We start from the raw sequence: 25,162 nt of genomic DNA, 5'->3' as shown, positions 1-25,162 counted from the left end.
ACACCTCATTCGGTGTTTGGAGGGTCTTATTTTGTGTAAATGTATCACTTCCCATATAATTAAGCCTATGTTTGGGAAGTGAGTTGACTTTTTGATTTTTTAGCTATTTTAGCTTGGGGTTAAAAAGCCTAGTTTGAGAATGATTTTTTGACTTTTTGACTTTTTTGATTTTTTTTGTGGGAGAGAAGTGTAATGATTATGAATTAGATTTGATGTATTATTTTTTGTGACTAAAATAACTTATTTTGTTATTTGTGACTATTTTAACCCCTAACCCACCAAAATCAACTTCCCAAACTATGCCTAAATAAGTAATAAATTAAAAATTATCGTAAGTAATCCATCAATACGACGGATTGCGAGTGTTTTAGGGGAATATCCAACATTTTCCTTTATTAACGGCCTTACGGGTGAATTTTGAATTCCCACTTTGGATCGTTGGCAAATATCGGTGACCAAGCCTACGTGTCAGTATCAGGTTCGTCTGTGTCGTCTATAAATAACCCTCACCTCCCCAAACCTTCCCCTCTCTCTCTTATATATATATATATATATATCAGGTTAACAACCAGATAGGGTTCTCTCTCACTCTCTCTCCTTCGCATTACAACATGCAAACATTAGATCTCTTTCTCTCTCTACATATTTATATATATGTGTATGTATAGTTGATGTTGCGGCGGACTCTAATTCGCTTGGTGCAGGTCGGGAACTACTTCGCCGGCGGCGACGATTGATTCTGATTGATTCGGGGGCGAATCGGGTCCCGCCTTGCATCAACTGAATCGGAGACCGCCGTGAATTTGGTCCGTGGGGACTCGGTTATGAGGACGTTTCAAATCGTTGAATTTTATTGAATTGTTGCCGCTTTGTTGATTTGTGGTTCAAGATCAACTGGATTCGTTCATTTCTAGGTTTGATTTTCATTCTTTGGGATTTAAATTCGCTTCTGTAACTATAGATTTGAACAATTCTATGGAGTTATTCATTTTTCCTTTAATTCTGAATTGAGTTTACATGATCAGCTAGTGTTTTATGGGTCTGGATCTGGGTCTTTTCTTGATTTCATGGTAATTGACTAGAAAATGAGAATTTCATTGTCTTAGCTCTCAATATTTTAGCTTAAAATTTAAAATGTCAAAAAAAAATTTAAAAAGTAAACGACTTATACCAAAAAATAAAAAAGTTCTCTCTATTTTGTACAACTTTCGTAAAATATTAAAAAATTATTCAAAATGTATTTATTCTTTTACTTTATATTTTAATAAAAAAATCAAAAAAAATTAAAATAACTTATTCCTTAAAAGTTTATTTATTTATTTATTTATCTATTTGTGCATTTTTTTTTTGTTTTTATAGATGAGTTTTTGAATTGATCCGTTAGGTAATACTTAATTGGCTTAGTTATGTGATTGCCAAGGAACCCAGTTGCTGCAACTGTGTTATATTCTTTTCTTTCTCCCATATATTTTTATTCTAGGATTGCCAAAAGGTTTACAAAACAATAAGTTGAAATTTGCGGTTAACTCTGTACTTATTCCATAGTTGATCCTTTAGCTATTGGTTGAAAATTGAGTATGTCAGAAGCCAAATTTTCTTAGCTTTGATTATATTTCTGTGTTTTTGAATGAGCTAGCAGCCTAGCACATAATTTGGGATGTGTCTTTGAAAACCCCATTAATTATTGAAATTCATGGAAAGTATATGATGTGATTTGGTTATGCTGATTAGACGGAAACTGCAATTATTGCTTTATTGTACTACTTCATGTGCCTCAGCGTCAGCACCTGTAGGATCTGATAAGTAGGGTTCAATTTGGAGGTGATTCTACATCCCCATGTCGGCCACTTTGTTATTTCATTATCACCAGAAGAAATTTTATTCTCACTATGTTCTTTATCTTTTGGTTTGGTCCATGGGACAATCATTGTGTATAATGTTGTATGGAATGCTATACTGTTCGCAAGTAGAACAGAATTGGTTTCAAACTGTAATTGGTTTTCTAATTTGAACATCATAACTCTTGATCATGCTAAGCTTCATTACATCGGTTGTTCAAACCTGAACACCTGTGCAATTCTGAAAATTCACAAATGTTGCTTTCCGATGTCTTTCTCTTGTATTCTGAATTAAGCAATTTGTATGTGCATCCCTCCTCCCCCCACTTTCTCCTCTTTCCCTTTTTTGCACTTCTCCTACAAAATTTTAAGATGAAACAGCTGCTTTGGATTTTTACTTTTCTTTTCTTCCTTTCATATCTACTGTTTCCTTTTGATTGCTGCAGTGAATTTGGAGAGCCGCCAGCATCTGGCTGACTCAAGTGCAGTTTTTACTTGGCATTAAGTGTAGTGAAACAGAGCTGCAAAACAATTATCCCCAACCCTGAAAAATAGAAAGGGAAAACTGCAAAAACATGGGATGAGGTAGAATAATTGCAAAATATGGAGTATCAAAAATAATTGCCATAGAGGTGGAAACTTAAAAATTTCCAAAACATAGTAAATTTTACAATTTTCCCCTAACTTTTGCCCTGTTCTCTTTCTTCCTCCCCCCCTCCCCTTCCCAGCTGGGTGGGGAGGGGCGGAGGGTTGGGGGGTGTCTGGGAAGCAAGGGTTGAGGGAGGGGGTCGGGGAGGGTGGAGGAGTGGCCAGCAACTGGGAAGGGTGGGTGAGGGGTGGCTGGTGGTTGGAGAAAGTTGGGGAAGGAGGACAGGGAGAGAAGAGAGGGAGGGAAGAGAGGGGCAAAAATGTAATTTTACTATGTTTTAAAAATTAATTTTCAAATTGCATTTACATTTCAATTATTTTTATTGTTCCACATTTTTGCAATTGTTTCAATTTTTTCCATTTTATTGCAATTTTTCCAAAAGGCACAAAAAATTACAATTCTTGGAGATTTAAGGTTTTTTTATTTATTCATTTTCTTATATATATATATATATATATATTTTAATCAAATGCCAGCTGCAAGATGCAAGTATTTGTTTTGATTCATGCCATGGATATTGGTTAGAGTTTTATTACTTTGGATTCTCATACTTCAGTTGTGCTTGGTAAGAAGAAAAGGTTTAGTTAGGGTTCTTCAACATTAACCAAATGACAACAACTGTATACTATTGTTGTTCAGGTTTATCTTTTAACTTGACATCTGTGAATCAAAATTCAGGTATCTTGTAGTGGTAAAATTTGTGAAGATTGTGAATGGAGGTATCTTATTTGTCCAGTGCAGTTTTGGACTCAAGTAGCTCATATTGTAGCTAGTGAACATAATAGTCAAGTGAGGGTTCTAAAGAAAAACACGGTGATACTGGAACCTCATGGCTGCAAAATTATGCAATTGTTGTTGTATCGGAGCTTTTGCAGAAGTTTCATGAATTGAACCTTAGATATGTGTTGGTGCAGAAATTATGAAGATATTGTATTGTGGCACCAATTTATCTGGTGCAGTTTATTTACCATATTGTTTGTAGTTATTGCCAAAGATTCTTGTTATATATTAATTCAATTTATTAGGTTTATTTGATCAAGCCTTGCATGAACTGAATCTGTATCATATGGAAATTGCGTTGATGTTATTTTTCTTTCAAGGTTCAGTTCAGATCACTATACTTTGCGTGCCTTATTTGTTGAAATTATGGCAATTTGTATGATGTCAAAGTTTGTTGAGCATTTTTTAGCTCTTGAAATCTGGAAAGCATTATTTTTTTGATAAGCAGCTCTTGAAAAACATTCTTAAGGCATGGATTTATTTGCTATCGAGTTTGTTGAGTACATTTTTTCCTTTTCTTTTTGTCTTTCTTTAGTTCTATTTTCAACTATTGCATGTTAGATAGGATGCAACTCATTTGATGTTATTAGATTCTCAGTGTTGAAGAGATATCATGGACCATGTCATTTCGTTTATTTGCCAAGAGTTAAAGACGTTTTTTTGAGTTGATTTTGCATTTCTAAATATTGTTTTATCTAAATTTTGGGTGTAGGTTTCCCTTTGCATCAACTGAATAAGAGGCTGCTGCTAATGTTGTACAGATAATGTTTCAGGTTTTGAACTGCCTGATTTGAATTTGTTGATGCCTATATAGTGGTTTTTTTTAATGCTATATTCTTATCAGAAACAAACATATAGTTCAATCATTGAAGTTTTAAAATGTTCAAATTTTGTTCCTTTGTGCATACACATTTTGGTTTTTAGGTTGACAATTTGAAGTGGTCAATTTGCCGAATGTTTAAGAAATTACAGAGAAGGCAAAAGAACTATGCACAGTAAAATCCAGGTTAGTTCCTTTGGCACGTTTAAGTGAGTGTTGGTTTATCTTTGAGTTATATCTATGTGCAACTTGCCTTAATTAGAAATCAAGCTGCTAAGTTTTTAAGTGTGTGGCTGTCAATGTGTGCAAACATCCTACTGGTTTTCTGTTTAGGGTTGATTTCCCTTCTCATGGCAGTAGGAATGGCAACGGGGCGGGGCGGGGCGGGGCCGGGGATCACACTCCCCGTCCCCGATCCTCGACGGTTAAAGTCCCCCCGTCCCCGGCCCCGATCCCCGACGGGGGCCCTAAATCCACCCCTACCCGTCCCCTATCGGGGATCGGGCTTCCCCGACCCCGAAAATTCCCCGAACAAAAAAAAAAAGTTAGATCCAACCCATTAACAGATCTGACGAGCTCAAATGTATAAAAAAAAAAAAAAAAAAAATTCAGATCTAGCAAATCTGTTCTTCATCATCATCATCATCAACAACAACAACAACATAGAAAGATAGACAGATCTAAATGTGATGCTCAAATTATTTCGAAAGATATACCAGATATGCTCAAACAACAAAAACATTGAGTCAAATATAATATATATATACATATATATATGTATATGTAACAAATCGAAAGAGAGAGAGCGAGAGAGAGAGAGAGAGAGAGAGAGAGAGAGAGAGAATATTCCAGATCTGGTCGGTGATGGTGGCTGTGATTCGGCAAGCTTGGCCTCCGCCGTTGGAGAAGAAAAAGAGATGGTGGAGTTGTGGGAGGATGAAGTTCGGCGGTGGGAGAGACGGTGGAGTTGTGGGAGGATGGAGATCGGCGGTGGGAGGAGGGAGATCGGCGGTGGGAGATGAAGATCGGCGGAAGGTTTTAGAGAGAGGGAGACCGAGAGAGATGAGAGGCGTTGATGAGGAGTGAGGTTCAGCAGCCTCTGTACTGTGTGTGAGAAAGCGTTGATTTATATATATGTATAGAGGGGCAGAATGGTAATTTTGCTTCGGGGAAAATTCGGGGCCAGGGACGGGCCGGGGCTTGAACACTGATCACCGTCCTCGACCCGAAACTGATCGGGGTTTTAATTTTGAATACCATTCCCGTCCCCACGGGGCATTTTTCGGGAAAAAACCATTCTCATCGAAGTCGGGGGATCGGGTCCCCGTCGAGCCGGGTATAAATTGCCATCCCTACATGGCAGTTGTGTTCAACTATTGCATTTTGCTTAAATTGAGCACATGCTTATTCAATTGATCTTTTAAGTGATCTTTCTGCTAGTTATACATCCTTTATCTGTAACTGTTCTTTTGGTGTCTTTTTTACATCCATTTTGGAATCAATTTGACAAGCAGTTATTTTGGGAGGCTTACACAGTGGATGATTAATTTTAACTTGAACTAAAACATAAGTGTGAGGAAAGAAAGTAAATATATATATACACTAAGGGAATTAAAGATAAGGTTACTGTTATTGATATTCAGAGATGCGTAGTAGTTACCATAAAATGGGTTAAGGAGTGATAATGCACTGCAATAAAATACACGACATATTGCATGTTTGAAAAAAACACAGTGATTCCAAAGGAAAAACTTACGCAAAAGGTTGCATAACAGTACCAAGTGTAAAAACAACTTGTGGGCAAACAGGAGAAAAAGCATTGTAGCCAAATTTGTAAGTATCACGTGAAAGACCCACGGAAGAATGGGAAAAATGAGTTTTAAAGTGGAAGAAAAAGGTACTAACTTAGAAGCACGGACAATTCTAACAAGATAGCATGCCGTGTTCGACACCAACACGATATGAATCAAGCACTTCCCAACACTTAGACACAGATGAAACATATTATATGTATGAATAAAATAACTTGGAATCCAAAAGACAAAAACAATGTAAATTAATATCTTTGACTTTAATATTCACATGTATGGCATATAACAATTATTTATCCACAAATATGACGTATAATAAATAGGGTAAATTATACTGACCTCCCTGAGGTTTGGATACAATAAGCCCTATAGTTTTGGCATAATTATATTGGGCTCTCTTAAAGTTTTATGTCACACAACACTTGGCTCCCTTTTTATCAATAATTTGCTAGTCATATGGATGAAAAATGATGTTATCATCTCTTTTACATTGAATTATATATATATTTTTTTGTTTATCCTTGTTCATACTATTTGCATTAGTTTCAGTCACTTTAGCCTTATGAAAAGGGAGGTCAGCGTACTTATGGCAAAACTATGAGACTTACTTGTATTTTTTCCAAAACCTCAATGGAGGTCAGTGTAATTTACCCTAATAAGTATATAAAATTATATTTGTATGTATCCGTCATGTGTTTTGTCTTATATTTTTTGAAAGTTTTCATGTCAGTGTATCTGTGTCGTGTCACGTGTCTGTGTTCATGCTTCTTAGGGTACTAAATGAAAAAGAGGGAAACTCCTATTTGCATCTATATAGGACTAGCAAATGAAATAATTATAATACAAACAATGATGCTTTCATAATTTTGAACATATCAATGACAGGGTAAATAACATCATTAATCCCCGTAGTTTAAGCGAAGTGTCACTTTAGCCCCTATAATTTTAATTTGAATCCCATACTTTAATTTTATTGCAATGTTTTGCACATGGTCTTTTTCCGTTCAAAATTCTAGCAATAAGTAACCGACCACATTGCAACAAAATTGAAAGTATAATGTTCAAATTGAAACCATGACGACCAAAGTGAAACTTCGTTTAAACTAGAAGGACCAATGGGGGTATTACTCATATCAAAGTTAAAAACTTTTTTCCTTAATTATTCAGAATATTAGAGAATTGTATTGCTGGGTTATTTTCAGGAATTCTATGTTCTCTAGTTTCTATTTTGGTTAGGGAGTCACATTTCAAGATTTGTACTTTGAGGTGGGCAGGAATCCTCTTGAGCTATGATCCAACCTATTACTTCTCCGGGAATTTCCTGTTCTGCTGGAATCTGAGTTTTACCTGGTAATTTGTACTCAACACGGCAAGATTATTATACTTAACTAGGGAATTTTTAGAAGGTTGTATGTCTTTAGGGTCTTCTAAGTTAAACATATAGGGTGCCTTGCTGTAAAATGGGATTAAATTTGAATAGTTTATACGTGGTTATAGAATGAGCACAAACTTCGTCCATTAGTTTGGGTGCGGCTCTCAAACGAACCCCTGTAGAGCATGGTTTTAAATAACTGTATCGGGATATGAATCGGTATCGGCGATATGGTCAAATATCAGCCAACATCAGGCAATATTAGCTGATATATCAATGAATAACAGTATCAAAAATCTAAAATTCCAATATGTAATGGGCAATAGGATACGTGATGACCAATATTGGGTACTCTAACTCTCACTTCATTAACAGAGTATTCCTGAACTAACCCATTAATATAGACTCAATTGGACAAGAATGGATGAACAAAAACATCAAGTTTAAAAAATAAAAATAAATAAAAAGAAAAAAAAAAGAAGAAAAACACCAGTGATATGAATTGGTAGAGCCAAAGGACAGGAGGTGAACATCTACTGCAGGAAGATATGACCATGTGATGCAGGACGGCCGGAAAGAGAACCATCATATTAAAGAAAAGAACAAACCACGCCCAAAGAAAATAAAATAAACCCTAATTCTTAATCTTAATAATAAAACTCTCAATTCAATTCATAATCAAAGTTGAATAACCCTGCTACATAATGGCCTATTTATAGGCATCCCAAAAAGCCCTAATTAAAAGTTCTCCTAAAAATAAAACATTCCAAATACTTAAATCCTACCTAGTATTCTAATATTGATATAATTTCTAAAAATTTAAATTTTCAAATGTGCTGGATTCTTTCCTTATCTGACACCTTTTTTACCTGCATCATTTATTCTCAGTTGTTAAAAAACTCTCCCCCGGAGAGTTATAAGAGTAGAAGTCATCCAGGAAATGAAGCTCATCTATGAGAACGATATTGTGACCCTTGATGCCATCCGGATCTACCAGAGGACTGACAAGAAGCTATTATGTAAGCTGGCAGTGGAAATGCATCAACTCCTGCAGAAATACGATCAAACAAAACAAGAGACTGCGAGGTGCCTTGATCAAGTAGTACCATATTTTCCACATGAAATATGGGACCAATACTTCAAGTCAAAGAAAACTTAGTAAATTGTACATGCGGCCCATATTCAAGAATGGCTAAAATATTCTCATGAGAATTCAGTGTGAAATATTTGAATGACTTAGACATGATGGGCTTCATCATGACAGTCCCATTACCTCTAGTTCATGTCGTACTTTGGGGTATAAGCCGTCTAGGCTCTTCAACAACTTTCACATTGTAAGTTGTTTATGGGATCTGCCGTGGGGAGTAGGTCATAACCTTTCGATTCTTTTCATCGAAACCGAAACCGCAATTTGCATGTAAGCCCTGATGTTGAAATAATTTAAAATAGGGGGAATTACTTAACAGTGGGAGAGAAAAAAAATTACAAAAACATAAAAACATTGGGGGTGCAAATGATTCTGTGATGGGATCAAGTGAAAAACTGTGGGGGTGCAAGTGAGACTTGCACCTCTGTCCAACTGGTAAGTAATTCTCCTTGTAAAATATCATCTAATGTGTTGCTAACATCAGGATTAGAAAGGGGCAAACTAACAAAATAAATGAATTGAGTGGAATGATCCACACTGAAATCAAGTGAATCATCATGAGCAATGGGCAAGGACAAGGACACAAAACCAACAAATTGTCCTTAAAATGTCACAATATGTGATGATGCAATTTTAGTCTCTGCATATGTGGTTACTTTATGACAGTTGTTAAGTTAATTCTCTTGCTCCAAATAAATTTCAACTTCTGTAGCATCTCCATAGGCATCTTTGAGACTATCATAAAAGGGTAACATCTCTCTACTAATCTTAGGTTTTAACCCAAACATGAATTGATCAGCAAGAATACATGGGTCATGACTAGGTTAGATTTTAAGGGGGATTTAAACTTAACAAAATCATCATGAACCCAGAGCCTTGTTGCCTACAATTTTGAAGACTAATGTTGGCAATGAACCGATGCATCAACATCTTAAGAGCATCCAAGTTATTTTTTATGTTGGCTAGCATAACCTCAAAAGTGTTTGTGAGGGCTTGAATAGTATTCATGTTTTCATGAAAAGATGCTTCTTTTTTTTTCCCTCCCCTTTTTTGAACTAAGAAAACACAAAGAAACAAGAAACAAGTGGTGGGCCCTAGATGCCTCAGTTGGAAGTGAGGTGGGTGGGTAGGCATTGTGGACCGAGCAAATATTGCAGTGAAGAGTTCATGTGGCAAAAGGATGCGAGCTTTGCACAGGGTGGGACATGCAGGGAGGACAAATTGGCTAGAGGGCGGTCAAGGGTTGGCCTGAGAAAATGAAAGAAGAAGAAAAATGACACTTTAACTATTTTAAAGAGTTACAAACAAGGGTGCTTTTGTCTTAAAAAAATTGTTGTGTCGTACCCACTCTCGACAGAGGTGTGTGGTGATGTACACCCTCTAGTTAGTTTGGATGGAAATTGTGACTTGCATTTTGGTCTACATACCACAAGGGGTTTAAGTGGTTGTTTCAAGAACAATTTTCTTTTTTCCCATGCATCGCACAGTTCAACTACTAATGTTCTAATGATATAATTTATAAAAATCTAAATTTCAACAGCCATGCCATCACAACAGCCATGCCACCACTACCACCACCATCCCACCTTCGTTGCATCTGCCACCACCATCACTACCACATAGCTACTAACCCCCTGCCACAATATAAAAAGTAGAAGAGAAATTTAAAATATTAATAAATTTTGAATTTTAGTTTCGTGTACATACATATATATATATATATATATATAATAAAATTAAATTAAAATAAATATTTAAAAAATGATAAAATTTAGCACTTAAATTTAAGTACATATCAAACAATTTTTTGATTAAAAAATTCGGTATTCAGTATTCAGTATTCAATTTTCAATTATTAATTTTAAGTTTTCAAGTTTCAATTCTATCAAAGAGAGCCTATGCACAGTGATTCATTAAAAAAAAAATAGTACGCCCAGTTTAGGACCCATTGGATGGGGGTTTATAAAAAAATTGTGACTGTGTTTGCCATTGTACATATGTGTATTGTCTTCATCTTTGTCCGTAATCTCAACTATTTTTGTCCTTAATCACCAATATAAGTCATGCCCTTGGTTTTATATATATACTATATGTCTATATCAGTGCACAATTATTTCTAATTATGATAATGACATTGAATGGCCCATTAGGTATATCTGTACTGTCCCTTTCTAGCTAAATTTGTCTACTTTGAAAATGTAATTAGTATTAGTAAAATGTCATTAAATGCGTTTACATATATTTTACATTGTTCAATTCATCCTTATTATTAAAAGTTGAGAAATTGTACTTAGTATTAGTAAAATGCCATCAAATGCGTTTACATATATTTTACATTGTTCAATTCATCCTTATTATTGACCATTTAAAAGTTGAGAAATTGTACTTAGTATTAGTAAAATGCCATTAAATGCGCTTACATATATTTTACATTGTTCAATTCATCCTTATTATTGACCATGTAAAAGTTGAGAAATTGTACTTAGGCTCGTTTGGGACAACATATTTTAGCCAAAAAGTCACTATAAGTTATCACATCAGTCTCTCCACTTTTCTGCACATCTTTTCGTAAAAAATCAAAAAGTTACTAAAATAGTCTGGTAGTATTAGTAAAATGCCATTAAATGCGTTTACATTGTTGAATTCATCCTTATTATTGACCATTTAAAAGTTGAGAAACTGTAACTAGTATCTTGACGTATTGTATAATAGAAAATCCATTGAAAACTACTCATTAATTGTAGACTAATGTTTGGGAAATCTAGAGAAGAAAATATGGACTATTCTTATGAAAATAAGAATGTGCCTTCATTTTTGTCCATATAATTAGTTGGTAATTCAAATAATGGTATTGCCTGTATCCCTACTGTAACAGCTGTTATACTTTATTTCCATTTTCACCCTCATTTTCAATGTTGACCATCGTTCAACACCTTACACTTCTTTCCATTTTTGCCTTTGAAACAATTAGTAATATGATTTTGAATAATTAAAAAAAAAAACCTTGTAAATTAATTGACAATGGTGGTAATGACATTTTCTAAAATATTAGCTAATTCTACTAATTTCATTATGCATTTAAAAGCTTTATTTTGTTATATTTCCTTTCTCATTCACGGGCTATTCATAAAACTTGGGGGCTTTAACATAAATGCTTTTTTAATAATGTAAATATGTTCATCTCTAATTCAGTTTTATTGGCACATGCATCCTAATGACGTCATGAAAGTTGCAGAACATGTGTATTTACAGTTAGCGTAGCTCTATACAAATACGACCACCTATGTCATTTTTAGTCAACTTTAATGCTTACCACCACCAATATCATTCAACCCAAATCAAGGTTCTAATTTCCAAAATTAACATCATCTTCTTTTGAATACGGCATACTAATCTACCCACTTCATGCACTTGACTAGTGTTCTTATACAGTGGCAAAAACCATTTATGACCTGTCCAATGTGTCAGCATTAAGATTGTGTGGGCCACCTATAAAAAAGGCCTCATATCATATCTTACCTTCTGTCATAAGCTTTCTAGGCCTCTTGAACAGCAGATAGGGTTCTTTCTTTGCTGCAAGAGAATGAAAACACTTCAATTCATTCTCTCTTTTGAGCACAACATGCAATTACGAGACCTACACACACGCAGACACAGAGGCATATATATAACTTGTTTGCTGGAGAATTTCTTGCAGCAGTCTCTAACTTGCCTGGTGCAGGTTGGGATCTGTTTTGCCAGTGTATCTTATCTATGTTTCTGCTGGTGAGTTAGGTCCTGTGTTGCACCAAGCAAGTCGGAAACTGCAGTGCATGTGGTGGCTAGAACTGAAAATGTTTGAGATCTTAGATTGTCGAATTTGAGTTGTTGGTGTTTTCTTGCTTTGGTACAAGATCAAGCAGATGATTCTATTTTCAGGTCTGATTTCATCTTTGTTATTGTTTTTGTGTAGAAAATAATTTTCTTTAGACCTGTAACTACAGAATTTGGGAAACCTAAGGAGCTGTGTTCACTTGTTGATCCCATTGTTCTTCAATTCTGTATATGAAAAAGCTTGGACTCTATTTTATTAATTGTGTTGCACGATCTGATATAAATTGTCATCTGCATCTTTGTTTTTTCTTGATTCTGTTTGTTTTTTACTATGAACTTAGATATTTGGTATGTTTCAAAAAGTTTTAAATCCTTTTATCTTTGTGCATATTCCTTGCTGAATGAATATTGGAACTGATCAACTTGGCATGCAGTTGGGGGAAATATGTGAAGGAATAAAAAACTTGGTGCAGTAATTCAGGGCTAGTTCTTTTAGTTAATGTCGAATTTTGTTGAAATATTATATTAATGCGAGCAGTTGCTTTAGTTAAACCATTGCCAATTATATTAATGCGAGCAGTTGCTTTAGTAAAACTATGTGCTTTTGCATGAGCACATAGTTCTGCAGGTATTTACTAATTTATATTCTTTTTTCCTTGGCCATTGTATATGGAAATATAGTTAATTAAATCCAAGGGCGAGGTTTCTTGTGTTCATTGCCAGGGTCGTAAGGTAAACAATAGTTTCTGCTATACATGATTATTTTCACTTTGTACATCTCTTCAGTTTTGTCGTGTGCAGGATTGCATCAATTTAATCTTTTGCATTCCAACATTTTCTCACCGTCGTGCTTTCCTGTTGCCCAAAGTGACCACTATTACCTTAGCAGCATATTTCTACCTGCATAGATTAAGATAGAAAAACTACCTAGTAGACAAGATTGATTGCCTTTTCAACACTGCCAGAACTACCCAGTCCCCAAACCCTAAATTGATTGGTTTTCTTTTCAACAGTTATTGAACAACTACCTAGTCCCCAAACACTACATTGTTCACTTTGAGTGGGAGGTTTAACATCTTATACTTCCTGCCCTGGATGGGGCAAGCTTTCAGTCCTTTTATGCTTTGCTTAAGAGATTAAATTACTTTAAAACTCCACTCCTACTTATTTATAACTTGTGAGGAGATATTAAGAGCCTCAGGAAAAAAATGAAATTTAGTTAATATCCAAAAGGAGCTACACGAAAGAGATCAGAGTAACAGTAGTACTGCTTACTCCAACAAGGCAATGAAAATGAGAACATTTGAACGCTAAGCAACCTTCAGCTTGGCACATCATAATTTGCAGTTTTATATTTATCAACTTCAGATTTTCTCTCTTTTTCGTTTTTTAATTAACTAGTTTGGTATCGAAATCTCTATTATTCCTTTTACGTTAAGTATGTGAGTGAATGTATGTTTTTTTATTAGGCTTGACAAAAACGATGACTGAAATCTGGGTGGGTATTGGTTAATGTTTCCATGACTAAGAGGTTAAGTTGGTTTGTGATATCTTGCAATATTTCAATAGTCTGGTTAAACTATTAGGAATTTCTCATGAAACAGTAAACTGGCTAGTTTCCAGGATACTGAAAGCACCAGACTCATAGATGACATGATCAAACCAACATGTGAAATATCTATATGTACTTCTTATAGAATTTGCATGAATAAATTATTGGGAAATAATTAATAACCTTCTTGGTTTGTTTAGTCTTTCCACTATTTTCCCCCATTTCAGCTTAGCTATGGTTTTCATGTTGTGGTTGTGTAGTGTGTGGTGTTTCTGGCACAACAATCGTGTCTGTGAACTGCCACCTTTCACAGGGTGCTAGTGTCTAACTTAAGTAGAATAGCATGATGGTGTGGTCTTTAGTCAAAAAATACAATTCAATTTTAAGTCAAAGCATGGAGATTTTTCATTATTGCATAAATGCTGAAAAGAGTTCCTTTGGTCTGTTGTAGCCAAATTGGTAGAATCCATATCAGATCAGGCATGAGTCAAAGCCAGGTTTTAGTCAGCATTGGTGCGACGACACAGAATTGCATGGGTCCTGGCTACTGTCTAGTATTATTTTGGTTTTTTATTGCGGAGTTGGTGAGCAACATATCACATCAGGTTTGTGGGTGCCTCGCAGCTGTAGCTGTGTGGACAAAATGGTTGGTCAGGGTTCTGCTGCAGTAAAACAGTGATTACCATCCAAATGACAACAAAGCTTGCAATTACTGTGTTTTTACATATGGGATCTCTCTCAACCAGACTTTAGATATTCCCCCCGTCCCATTTTGTTTGTCCACCTTTCCATTTTAGTTTCTCTGAAAATGTTTGTCCACTTGCTATTTTGGGATACTAAATTTTGTTAAATTTCCAAAATTGCCCTCTATAAATTATTATAAACACATTTTGAAATTCAAGTAGAAGCGCAATGCTGGGAAAAACATTTCAAAATTTGAATTAAAATGTAATTATTTCATGTCTCCTTAATAAGTTGGTTTTTTCTATAATGGACTAACAAATTGGGACAGAGGGAGTAATTTTCAATGGGAAAGGTCTGAAGATTCTGTTACAAAGGCCTGTAATTTGTCCAGTGCAATTCAGGAACCACCATACTTGTGTTGCTTTACTGGCAATTCATTATATTCGTCAATTCAGTTCATAAGTGATTTGGATCATGTGTTGCATCTGCTGAATCTAAATGGAAGTTAGGTTGCATTGTCTTTGTAACAGTTGTATTACTATTCTCTATCTTGGTAGTATTTTTCTATTATAAAGGTGGTTTTGTACTTGGACTATTATTAGGGTTTAGTCTTGATATCTATATATCAGTGGTTGTAAGTGTGATTAAATAATACAATACTTATTTACCTTTGTTAACATGGTATCAGAGCTTTGATTAAGAGAGGCCTTGAACTTGGGTTCAAGTCTCTTCATTGGTATTTGGTATTCGGTCGCTGGTTGGTTCTTCTGCTTATGGTTGTTTGCTTCTCGTTTTGTTTGGGTTTTTGTTTATCTCCACGTGCAAGACGGGTTGTCTGTGAGGGAGGGTGTAGGATAGCTTAATATTCATTGTTGGGTCAGCCCATTTTCTAACAGCTTAAGCTTTTGGGGGCAATTGGTGACTTAACACTCTTGTGTGTCTCTAGGGTTTAAATATAGATTGTTGATATGTGTAATTTTCTTTTCATGCCTTAAATGGTGAAGATTAGGTCAATTACTTCATAACCAGGTTTGGATCTCTTTTTGGTAATTATTTATGGTTGAATTGAATGAATGCTGTCAGTCTGTCAATAGTGGAATTTGTAAGATGTTAATGGCTTGTTCCTACAGCTCTGGATTTGACAATTGGTTTCATAATCCTATTGATGTTTCTGCTGAAACTGAAGAACAATAGGCAGAACCACACCATACACACGAACATATTTATTTGTATGTTATCGATTTCATTGGGGTTGCTTTAGTTTTTTTGAGATTTTCTTTTGTGTCCAATCCATTTATTTGGCCTTGTATTCATGTTTGTTTCCCTTGTGCATTTTAGTGATTCTTTATTAGCTGCTGGTGTTGCGGTTTTGTAACTGCATGTAAATTTTTCGTGCCACTAAGATTCCGTTTTTAACTTTTGCTTCTTCTTTCTTTTTTTTCTCTTGGGTGGTTTCAGCTTCCATTAATGTGCATAAAGAAACCAAATGTAATTGGAGTATTCGTATTGAAGTGTTGTCTTGAGCCAGATAGTCTATGAAGCATGGACACCTCTCCGAAGGCTACGCTTTAGTGTTGGACACGTGTTGGACATGGACACGCGTCAGACATGTGTCCAACACGTCCCAGAAGGTGTCCCTTTTTTTTCTTTTTTTTTCCAGCCAGACACACTCTGACACGTTTCGGACACCATGGGGCCAAAAACATAATTTTTGAAACTTCAATTGGGGTCAATTTGTAAAAAAACAAAAATTGAAGCAAGTAAACCAAGCCCTAACTTGGATGTCGAACAGAAAGAGGAGAAAAGGCCAAGAGAAGACTGCTCGCTGCTCATTGCTCTTGCGAAGGTATGTTCGTTGATCATTTTCTTCTTCTTTCGATCTTCTTCTTCTGTTTTTTGATCTCTCTCTCTCTCTCTCTCTCTCACAGTTGCTCTCTGTCTCTTTCTTCTTCTTTCAATCTTCTTCGTTCAACTTCTCTCTTAGAGCATCTCCAACCCATCCTTCATATCTTCAAATATGGAGGATCCTCTCCTAAAAACAATTCCAACCCATCCTCTATATCCTCCTCCTAAATGGAGGAGGATGAATTGATCCTCTAAATATAGAGGGAGGATGAAAAAATGGAGGAGACTCTAAAACACTATTCATTCTATATTTCTTAATTATATTCGAAATAACTTTTAATGTGTAAATTTAATTTTTATAAAAATGACATCAATAAAAAGTATAAAATCATACCTTTAAAATGAGTATAATATTAAATATGTTTTACAAAAATTTTAAAATTAAATATTTATTAATGAACAAAAATTACTTTTTGATTGGAGTTTGAATGAAGGAAATTAAGGTTTGTGGTTGGAGTTTGAATGAATAGTGACCTCCTCTATATTTACTTTTTGAATAAAAAATATTATTTCCATCTTCTTGAGAAGAGGATGTGGTTGGAGATGCTTTTAGTCGCTCTCTCTGTTTCTCTCTGTCGCTCCTCTTTGTCTCTTAATCTATCTTTCTTTATTTTTTTTTTCTTCTTTTTATGGTGAATGACTCTCTCTTTCTCTCTGCAATTTTTATTTTTTATATTGTTCTTTTCTTTTTCTTTTTCTTTTTTTGACTTTTCTTGTCTTTATCTGTTATTTATAATTAGGTAAATTACAAACACACCCTGAGGTTTCTTTAAATTATAAATTATCTCTTGAAATTACATTCTGCCCCCTAAGGTTTTTAATTTCATAACAAATAGGTTCTTTTATTAATAAATCATCAAATTAATTAATAGTTTTTAATAATGTTAAAATTTTATTTCAATTAATAATTCAGATAATTTTATTATTATATAGGTAGATAGTTAGAAATTTCACTTTTTCAATTAATTTTGTTAAATAAAAAATTCTGACAGGGAGATATTTATAATTTTCGAAACCACATGGGGCAATTCATTCTTTAAGCAAACCTCAAGGGGTGTATTTGTAATTTACCCTTTATTATTTATTTATATATATATATATTTTTTGTTGATTACTTTATAAGAACAAATTAGTTTTTGTTAATTTTAATGATATGTGTTTATTAATTTTATTATAGGAACCAATTTTTATTAATAGTGTTTTTTGTATTTTTTATTACCTTTTAATATATTTTTTAATAATTTTATGACATGTAATAAATAAATTTGATTATATATATTGAACGTGTCTCCAACGTGTCGTGTCGTGTCCCTCATTTTTTGAAAATTTGCGTGTCCACGTGTCGTGTCATGTCATGTGTCTGTGTCCGTGTCCGTGCTTCATAGTGTAGACACCCCATTTTTGACCGTCCTCAAGACTTGGACGTCACCGTTTGAACACTCGGTGATCATCCATGTTTGTGTTCGTTTGGAGTTCCCGGAGGTCTCGGCTACGCGCGCCTTGCCTCAAGATCTCCGAACTTGACCGTTTTGTGTCTGGTTTTGCACCAAACACTTGTGTTTTGCCTTGGAGGGGCAAGGAATGCTTTGTGAGGCATCCCCACACACCACCGGCAGCGGCTAGAGGTCACCGGCTGGTTTTTGCTGCCATCGGCAATGTATATTGCCGGTCGGCACTCTTTGTTGCCGGTCGGCACTCAATTTTGTCAAAATGACATCTTTGGCCGGTCGACTACTGTGCATCTGCTTTTGCAGATATTTTATCACAGCTGTCTTGCTTTTGGCTCCCCCCCATACACGTGTATGGAGGGATCTCTCTCTTGGAAGCTTGTCTTGTAAGCTTTACAAGACAAAAAGACTCTATAAGAGAGAGCCTTGTCTTTTGGCCTTAGGGTTAGACACTTGAGAGACTTGAGATATTTTTAGACAACCATTTTTAGGGTTTTGAGTTCTAGGGTTAGAAACCATACACTTTCTATCTCTATATCTCCCTCTTGTGTGTGTTTAAGTGCATTTGTGTCTTACTATTGCACATAAACACATAGTGTTTCACCTTCACTTAGCTACTGAGGTTCTAAGAAGTTGGTTTTGAAGTTTTGGAGTTGTTTTCAAGCCAAGGAGGGTTGTTGGAGCACCATTTGTAAAGGGGTCTTCAAGGGTAACAATTTTGCCTCTTTATTCCCCAATCTTGCATTGTATTTCTACCTATCTTGAAATCGTTTTTGAGCTTAGTGTATAATACAAAAAAGTTCTGTTTTTAGGCCCTCTAAATTGTTTGTTTAGAGTGTTTTGTGGTTTGGAGGTGTTTGACCCCTCTTAGGCCTTGAAAGGCCCCATTTTGTGCTGTTTTGAGTGAGATTCGAGACTTTGGTGTTTGGGCCTCTTCACCACTAAAATCTTGAGGGATTTCAGTGGTGGAGATGGTGCCTTGAAGTCTCCAAAAGGGGAGGGCCACCCCCTCTCCTTGTTGTCCTTGAAAGGGACCTTTTTTGGCCTCTTGAGAGAGCATCATGTTAGAGTGTGTATTGATCATGTCTTGGTTGTTTTCCATGCTTATTATGCCATGATATAACCTTGTTGTGTGTTGGTTTTGGTACACCATGCATGCTTAGCATACCTACCATGTAATGCCTTGTTATTGCCTTAATATGCCTTAGATTGTTAGCCTTTGCTCGAGCATATTTTAGGTCTCGTTTTGTGAAGCTTGTGTGCTTATTTTGTCATGCTAGAGGTCTGTCCATAGTTGTTTGGGTCGGCCATGGCACGCATTATATGCCCCCTTTGCATTTTGGCTTGTTGGCCTCAAGTGTGTGAGTTTGTAGCATGCACTATTTGCTTTATTCTAATGATTTGGCATCATTTTTAGCATAATTTCAGACCTTATAGCATGCTTGTATGTTTGCTTTGGACACCTCTTTGAAGCTTTGGAAGCTTGACTTGCATGCCCCATGTTTTGGCCTTTGCGTATGCTCTTGATTTTTAGCCACTTAGATGCCATCTAGGGGATCCCTTTGCATGGTCTAGGTCTGCCTTGAACCTATTTTAATTCCCCTTAGCCTTGTAAGGCTTGGTTGGCTTGGTTGGCTTGGTCGGCTTGGTCATGGTTCAAGCCCCTTTGACTTGCTTCAAGCACTTAGGCCATTTGTTGCATGTTTAGCTTGATTTGTTGCTTGGTTTGGCACCATGTTTTCACATGATTTTCAAAGCTTACCTTGCATGCCATGTGTCCATGATATCCCTTTTCAAGTGTGCTTGAGTGTTGTCCCCTTTGTGCCTAAGTGTTGGCCTTTAATCATGTGTATGTGTGCATGTGTATTTGGTCCCTTATTATACCACTTTGGCCATTGTTTTAGGCTTAATTAGAGTTGCCTAAATCATGTATAAGTCCATCTTTTCATCAATTTGCATTGCCTCATGTTTGCTTGTATGCTTACATAAGTGTCTTGCCATGCCATGTTGCATCCTTAGCTTACATGTCTAGGTTGCATTGCGTCTTGCATGCATGCTTTATTCCTTGACTTGGTGATAGGAATTGGGCCTTGGTTTGTTTGTTTGGTTTGCATTTCATTTGACATGAAAGTTGCACACTTGATTCTTCGGGCCGTCATGCATGGAAATGCGTGATTGGCGGTCCGAGAATCAAGACACATGCCCCTTTGAGTTACAAACATGATAGAGGGCATGATTGGTGCATACATTGTTTGAATTGTATTGCCATGCAAGTTCTGTCCTCTGCTGCTGTGAGTTGCAGGTTCTGCAGGCATTCTTTGCCGACCGGCAGTATACATTACCGACCGGCAATTATTCTTCTGTCGATAGCTTCATTTTGTGCCGGTGACCACATACCACTGCCGGTGGTAATTCTACTCAGCCGGTGGTGATTTCCAGTATCCAGAGAAACATCCCTGAGGTTTTGGTAGCCTCCAGAGGAGCAGAGCAGGGAAAACAGAGGCAGACTATGCATGGCGGTGCACTTCCGAGCAAGACCCGAGCACGCGCTGCATCTGGCTCTCCTCCCGAGGCGGTTTACTGCTTTTCCTAGCTTAATTAGTTTGTTAGCTGATTAGGTAATTTGTAATATTTAATTAGCTTGCGTAGTTAATTAATTTGTATTATTTATTTGGTCCCTCCGGGCGAGGGCAAATCTGTAATAAGTGTGTGTGAGTGGTGTGCATGTCTTCCAATCTCCACTTCTTTCTTCCCTTTTATTTACCTACTTTGATGGTAGATTAGGGCACGTTTAAATTAGCATACCTTATGCAATGCATGAGTGCATTCATTCATTTGTTTTACATGCACCGGGCTCGGTACATCACGCTAACTGCATTTGTACTTCAATTCCAAATTGAATACGTGCATCAATTGACTGCATTTCACATGCCATGCTTAGGTTAGCCGAGCCTACTCTAATTGCATTTTGCATGCGTTGCATTAGCCACTCTAACATGAACTAGGATCATACATGTTTGCTAACTAGTTTATTATTTTGGCACGGAGTACTATGTAAGTGTTTTCCTGCTTTAGCATACTGCATGCGTGCGAGTGTTGCCATGACAGTATGCCTGCCATGCGGCTAAATGCTTACGTGATATAATTGTTTGAATGCCCGTAGGTGAAGGTTGGATTGTTTGAGTTGGAAAAACTCGTTGAAATCCGTGTTTTAGCCTACTTGCGAGTAGTAAATTCCAAAGCGCTTTTCAAAACAAACGGATATGCAATGCTTGTTTCCAAATTAGACAATCTAGTCTATACTTGTTTGCTGTGCGCATAACATAGTAATTCTAGGCTAACAAATGGAATAAGAACACATAACGTTTTCAAAATTGGGTATCATGGTTAGTAGAGGCCGGTCTTCGGACCGGGCGAAAGGGGGTGCTCATAGCTGACCTTCCCCGATCGTACCCAAGCTCCCGAGCCGAGACAACTCCGGTGATGACGGACATGTGGCCTTCGGCACCGAGTCAGGGTTTCCTAAATTTCCCCATTTTAAAATATTTAGGTGGCGACTCTGTATCTGGCAAAGCAGTCCATGTTTGGCACTTCTTTTAAAAAATCTGTTTTCTCAAAACAATTTGCCAGATTTGGACTCTTTGGTTCAAGATTAAGAACCGCGACACAAATCGAGTCCAAACTGTAGCGAAACCCCATAAACGAACTGAACGGGAGCTCATCCCTCCCGGGGCGTTCGGGGACGTCTACACATAGTAAATAGTAATTTTAATTTGAAAAAAGCCACAACCATATTTGAAATGATGATAGGTTCCTTTAACATCCCTTTGTATCCAATGTCATGCGGATTGGTGCCATCAACTGAGTTGTAGACACCATGATTCACGTAGGTAGATTGGTGATGTATTAGATCTTGTACATTTGATTCCAATCTGTTGTTGATTCTTTCGCTTTCATCAATCTATTAGGAGAGTTGCTCAATTACAACGTTTAGATTTGATTATTTCATATTCTTTGGTAAAGTTGAATTTTGATGCTTCTACCCTGCAGATTTGAGATAATCTTTGTAGTTCTTTTAATTAATCTTTCTTATTGCTGTTCTGTGGTTCTCTTTGGATTTTTTTCCCCTGAAATTTTCAACTTATAATTTAAAGTTTCTTTTTTCTGCAGATTAGAATGAGGGATTGGAAGTGACTAATTTGGTGACTAATGTTTCATTTTGCTTAGAATTGATCTTGTATACTTCTGAATGCTAAAATTGAGTACTCTTTTTTCAAAGATACGGTGATTGTTCCACTGACGCATTGAATTAGTGTTCTTCTACAAGATTTGATGAATGCTGATTCTCATAGATTCATTTTAATTTTCACGATGCTAGAGAAATAAGCTTTTGACTGAAGTAGTGCTATTCATCAATACTGGAATAGAAATAAGCTCTTGAAAAAAGCTTAGAAGGACTTGTTTTCATTCATTTTCCATTTAAATAAGTTTGTTATGTATGGCGATCTCAATTTTGACCCAACTCTTGTGGTATCTCGGACTCGGGTTTAATGCTTTCATATTGTTGTTTACATCTTGCTTCCCTTGTATCTCTTTGAAATTGGCTTTTGAGTTGTTGTGGTTGTGTTTGGGCAGGTTAGTTGCTTGTTTTTCAAATCTTGTGTTACCCAGTATTTTGGTTCTCCGTTGGAGCAGCATTTCTTGTGCTCGAGCGGGCTTTGCAAACTCTTAGTATTTTTGCAGATCTGCAACACTACTGGCAAAGTGATTTTTGCGCTCGAGCGGCGTTTCCTACGTTCGATCAGGTGGGCGCTCGAGCGGTCTTTCTTGCGCTCGAGCGTTAGTCTGTTGTCTGAAAACTACTGGATGCGTGTTTTTTACGCTCGAGCATCACTTCTTGCGTTCGAGCGATGAGCGTCTTGTTCATTGTGTTTAGGTGCTCGAGCGGCCTTTCTTGCGCTCGAGCGGAACAACTTATTATGTCTGACGCTCGAGCGTCAGATCTTGTGCTCGAGTGGACCGTGCGTATATCAGATCGCGAAAATAACTTTTTATATCACTTTTTTAGATATTTTCTCCCTAAAACCTAAAGTTGAGACTTTCTTTCTCTAAACCACTATCTCTCTACATTGTCATATAGTTTTAGTGATTTCTTCACCCTAATCCCTTTGATAAAAAGGTAGACTATCTCAAGATCTCCATTTGATCCGAATAGAATTGGATATGGGCATCTTTGAAGTTTCACTCTTGTTTGGCTCGTCTTCTCTCCTTGAGGTAGGGATTTTCTACACTTTCATATGGTTTTTAGATTAGTTATTTGTCGTTGTATAACAATGGTGGGATTTGAGAGTATTTTGAACAACCCTAGGGTTTGGATATGAAATAAAAAAAGGGGTTTCTAAATGAGTGTGAGATAAATGGTTATGGGATTTGAATATGAGGTTCTATGGTGGCAAAATAGTTAATTTTGGCATTTGGGTTGATATATGGAAAAATGGAGTTTTGCCCTAAATGGGTCAAATTGTTATTTTGAATAAATAACCAAAATTGATGATGATAATATGCAATTGGATGATTGTTGATGTAAATAGTGGAGTTGGAGACGCGTTGTCTCCTATCTATGGAAATTTGAATAAATTATCCATTGAAAAGACTGTATATTTATTTAGAAATATCTGTATTAGGCTATCGGTGGAGGATATTTATGATTGTTGTAGAAAAAGTATGAAGATTAAGTAAATTAAAACTAATCTAATGTTGGTTGTCATTGAATATGACTGTTTTAAATACATTGTATATGTATGATGTTTGGGAAGAGAAAGGGGATGTACTCCATTGTGTGGGAGAAGAAAGGGGATGTACTCCATTATTTTGGAGGAGATAGGGGATGGATTCCATTGAAATTATGTTGGCCGGGGTGTCTAGGGTGAAAGTCCCAAAATCGTGTATATACATGGGTGTCGATCCTGCGGATGAAATTTTCGTAAAATGGTAAATTTGAAGTGTTTGTGTGGTAGTGTATTGAATTGGAAAAATCACTGAGTTGTAGTCTCAGTTGGGTCGTTGAAAGACAACGAAATTGACTCATGAATTAAGAAGAATAAATGAACTTGAAATGAATTGAAAGAAAATGAATTGAAATATGAACTTTGGGCCCCGTTTGTTTTCAGAGGTAGACTGGAGGGAATTCATAGTGAGGGGATTAATAGTAAGGGGATTGATAGTGAGGGGATTAAGTAAAATTTTGTTTGTTTTGATGATAGTTGTTAGTATAGGAATTGTTAAATTATTTTTATATAAAATAATAAAACAAATAAAAAAATAAAAAAAATTAAACATTAATATTTAAAAAAAAATCCCAATATATAAAAAATAAAAAAAAATAAAAAAATTTATAATCCCCTCACTATTTGTCTAATACCATCTCTACCTCCTCCTTCCCAATCCCCCTTCCAAGGCCTTTATTGATACCAAGGGATTAGGAGTCGCCTCCCCATCTCTCAAAACAAATACCCCATATAGTAGTCCCACATCACTATCAAACTCAATCCCCTCCCTATAATCCCAAACAAACGGGGCATTGGTGTTTTACAGTTATATAAAATGTGGATATTTTGTCACCGGCATTGTATATGCACATTATACTTATATTTTTGTTAAATTTCATCTATTGTGTTAGATTGTTTCTACTGGGTTTTGGCTCACCCTATTTGGAAAAAATCATTTTCAGGTGCTGGTGACATGTCTCTGCCAAGGCAATAGCTTGGAGGGACTTTTGGGAACAAGAGCTTCTTTATTTTGTTATATTCTTTTGTATAGTCAAGAGCTTAAATTATATTGAGTTAGGCTCACTTTTGTATAACCAAGCAATGACTTTGAAAAGATGTAAATCTATAGGGCATATGACTATATGTTTAATTTTAATTCTCTTAACATTGCAACACATGTTGTAGATTCAGGATAAACATTTGTGAATGTATATCGCATGTGTTAACTTTTGTAAATGAATTCTGATGAATGAAAGCATATCATTTTTATTATTCTTCTGCTCATGAGTTGGTTTTATCGTATTATTTTGGAGGTGTTACATTGTATATGAGAGATCATTTGCAACATCTAGTATTCTAAAATAATAATTTGAGGGTCTGTTTGATTAGCAAGATTAATAATGAGGGGATTAATAATCCATCAGATTAGTGTAGAATTGGTTATCCAACTAGATTAGTGAAATACACAATTCCCTCTTGTCCACGTTTGTTTTGCAATAAATATTAAAACATATAATCTCAATTATATATATGTTTTGTGTTATTAGTTGTAGGATTAAAAAAATGGGTCAATTT

General features: G+C 36.0%; 1 long non-coding RNA gene across 13 annotated transcripts; it reads left to right on the top strand.

The window, feature by feature from the left end:
- Window positions 1-527: 527 nt before the first annotated feature.
- On the top strand, window positions 528-24,859 carry LOC114303914 (uncharacterized). 13 transcript variants are annotated; one of them, XR_003643885.2, is made up of 7 exons: window positions 528-577; window positions 705-914; window positions 3,980-4,040; window positions 4,192-4,273; window positions 12,192-12,335; window positions 12,912-12,962; window positions 14,234-15,212. It is a non-coding gene; the product is annotated as an uncharacterized LOC114303914 (long non-coding RNA). The 13 variants fall into 13 exon arrangements; XR_014344667.1 differs by lacking the exons at window positions 12,912-12,962; window positions 14,234-15,212 and adding an exon at window positions 24,550-24,859; XR_014344668.1 differs by lacking the exons at window positions 12,912-12,962; window positions 14,234-15,212 and adding an exon at window positions 21,990-22,389.
- The last annotated feature ends 303 nt before the right edge of the window (window positions 24,860-25,162 follow it).

This window comes from Camellia sinensis, chromosome 11 (assembly GCF_055761805.1).
Source record: "Camellia sinensis isolate YWXY chromosome 11, ASM5576180v1, whole genome shotgun sequence".
Classification (NCBI taxonomy): Eukaryota; Viridiplantae; Streptophyta; class Magnoliopsida; order Ericales; family Theaceae; genus Camellia; species Camellia sinensis.
This window is presented reverse-complemented; position numbering and strand designations above follow the sequence as displayed.